Source organism: Microcebus murinus, chromosome 22 (genome assembly GCF_040939455.1).
Source record: "Microcebus murinus isolate Inina chromosome 22, M.murinus_Inina_mat1.0, whole genome shotgun sequence".
NCBI lineage: Eukaryota > Metazoa > Chordata > Mammalia > Primates > Cheirogaleidae > Microcebus > Microcebus murinus.
This window is the reverse complement of record NC_134125.1, coordinates 25,863,974-25,867,038: the sequence shown is the minus strand read 5'-3', so window position 1 is coordinate 25,867,038 and position 3,065 is coordinate 25,863,974. Positions and strand designations below refer to the sequence as shown.

The 3,065-nt window shown below is 39.4% G+C and overlaps 1 pseudogene; it reads left to right on the top strand.

Annotated features, from left to right (window-relative positions):
• The first annotated feature begins 585 nt into the window (after positions 1-585).
• LOC105877755 (dnaJ homolog subfamily A member 1 pseudogene) lies at positions 586-1,947 on the top strand (annotated as a pseudogene).
• Positions 1,948-3,065: the final 1,118 nt, after the last annotated feature.

Genomic DNA, 3,065 nt, shown 5'->3' with positions numbered 1-3,065 from the left:
AATATTTGAAGAAATAAATTCCTACTTTGATGAAAGACATGAATATTAATGTCTAAGAAGCTCCACAAATTCCAAGTAAGATGAACTCAAAGAGACCAACACTGAGACCCATTGTAATTGAACTTTCAAAAGTCAGAGAAAAAGAATCTTTAAAGCATCAAGAGAGAACTGACCCATCATGCCAAAAGATGCTCAGTAAGACCATCAGCAGAGTTCTCAGAGGAAACACTGAAGTCTAGACAGCAATGGGCCAACATATTCAGTGTTAAAAGGAAAAAAGCTGGCAACCAAGAATCCTACATTTGATAAAACTGTACTTGAAAAGTGAGAGGGAAATTTTGGCATCCCCACATAAACAAAAGCTAAGGGCATTTATTGCCTCTAGACCTACCTTGCAAGAAATGCTTAAGGGAGTCCTGCAGGGTGAAACGAAAGAACACTGACAGTAACTCAGCGACGTGAAAGGACACTAACAGGCTATAGGAAGAAATAAAGATCTCAATAAAGGAAAATTCATGGGCAACTGTAAAAACCAGTATTGTTGGGAACCTTCCAGAATGCTCGGTGAGAGGTGGAGGAGCAGCAGCTGCCCAAGCTGCGAACGGCTCCGCGCTCCTTCCCGCTCCTCCACGTCGGCCTCAGCCCGCTCACCGGCTGCAGAAAATGGTGAAAGAAACCACTTACTATGAAGTTTTGGGGGTCAAACCCAATGCCACTCATGAAGAGTTGAAAAAGCCTTATAGGAAACTGGCCTTGAAGTACCACCCTGATAAGAATACAAATGAAGGAGAGAAGTTTAAACAGATTTCTCAAGCTTACAAAGTTCTCTCTGATGCAAAGAAAAGGGAACTATATGACAAAGGAGAATAGGCAATTAAAAAGGGTGGAGCAGGTGGCGGTTTTGGCTCCCCCATGGACATCTTTGATATGTTTTTTGGAGGAGGAGGAAGGATGCAAAGGGAAAGGAGAGGTAAAAATGTTGTACGTCAGCTCTCAGTAACTGTAGAAGTTTATACAATGGTGCAACAAGAAAACTGGCTCTGCAAAAGAATGTGATTTGTGACAAATGTGAAGGCCAAGGTGGTAAGAAAGGAGCAGTAGAGTGCTGTCCCATTTGCTGAGGTACTGGAATGCAAATAAGAATTCATCAGATAGGACCTGGAATGGTCCAGCAAATTCAATCAGTGTGCATGGAGTGCCAGGGCCATGGGGAACGGATCAGTCCTAAAGACAGATGTAAAAGCTGTAATGGAAGGAATGATAGTTTGGGAAAAGAAGATTCTAGAAGTTCATATTGACAAAGGCATGAAAGATGGCCAGAAGATAACATTCCATGGTGAAGGAGACCAAGAACCAGGACTAGAGCCCAGAGATATTATCACTGTGTTAGATCAGAAGGACCATGCTGTTTTTACTCGACGAGGAGAAGACCTTTTCATGTGTATGGCCATACAGCTGGTTGAAGCATTATGTGGCTTCCAGAAGCCAATATCTACTCTTGACAACCGAACCATAGCCATCACCTCTCATCCAGGTCAGATTGTCAAGCATGGAGATATCAAGTGTGTGCTAAATGAAGGCATGCCAATTTATCGTAGACCATATGAAAAGGGCCGCCTAATCATCTAATTTAAGGTAAATTTTCCTGAAAATGGCTTTCTTTCTCCTGATAAACTGTCTTTGCTGGAAAAACTCTTACCCGAGAGGAAGGAAGTAGAAGAGACTGATGAAATGGATCAATTAGAACTCGTGGACTTTGATCTAAATCAAGAGACAATGGAGAAGCATATGAGGATGATGAACATCATCCCAGAGGTGGTGTTCAGTGTCGAACCTCTTAATGAGGCGCGTGAAGGACACTCACTGCTGACATTTTAGATGCCGTCGTGAATGAGTGAAGGACGATAATCACAATACGCTCACTACTTGCTATTGTTTTTCTCATAATATTCAACTATAGTAGTGTTTTAAAAGTTAAATGAATAAACGCAAATATAAAAGCTGGACTTTGCCCTGTATGTAGGATGACTTCAGTGTACAAGGTGAAATTTAATACCTGTAAAAATTACTTTTAAGAAAAAGTTCCCCTAGCATTTGTTAGGCTAAAGCTTGTAATTGATTTCAGCTACGTACGTGGACAAGCTTAGACTGAAATGCTGGGTGTATGTATTGGCTTCATTGTGACCCTTCATTGTTAAGCTACGAAATTAAAACTCTGTACTTAACTGGCAATCAGAAAAAGAAAACTTAAATTTGTAGAGACGCGTTGGTCTGTATAGTTCATTTATATTAGGTGGGATTCCTTGTGATGCCTCTGAATTTATTTAGCCTCAGCTGTTACTTGAAGATGGCATACTACATAATTTAGCCTGTGGTATCAGTGATAGAAAAGATGCCTTTCAAAAGAAGGGGTGTATCATAATATGCTGTTGCTTGAGGGCTTGCACTTCTAGAAGTGCATTCCCTCTGTGCCACCAATATCTAATATATCCATAAATACGTAATTTGACCAGTCTTGGTTATTTTTTCCCTCTTCTCTTTGGACCATGATAAGCCCCTGAGTAGTAACTTCCAGAAGTAGATAATTTAGAAGTGAAGAGACCTTTACATGGAGAGGTAATTTGCATGCATAATATAGGAAGGTCTTCTTTAGTTATGCTACAGGCTTACTTTAAACCATTTGACTTACGCTCAAAAGTAACTGTAATTCAATGTTGGTAGTATAGCAAACGATGAATGGCTTTAATTGTATGTTTAAAAGTCTCATTGATGTGTTCACATGCTTAAATCTGGGTATCAGAATATAAGCAGTTCTTGAAATGTATGAATGTCTCCTTAATATACTGGTTACAAAGCAAAAAAAAAAACTAGTATTGTTGCATGGTGACTTATAACGGCACTCTTTGTTTTCTATGTGATTTGAGTCTAATACATTTTTAAAAAACAATTTGCTGGTATTATTATAACTTTAGTATCTCCATATTTTGTTTTCTACATAATTTAAGAGAATAATGCATTTAAAATAATAACAGGCGACTGGGCGTGGTGGCTCACACCTGTAATCC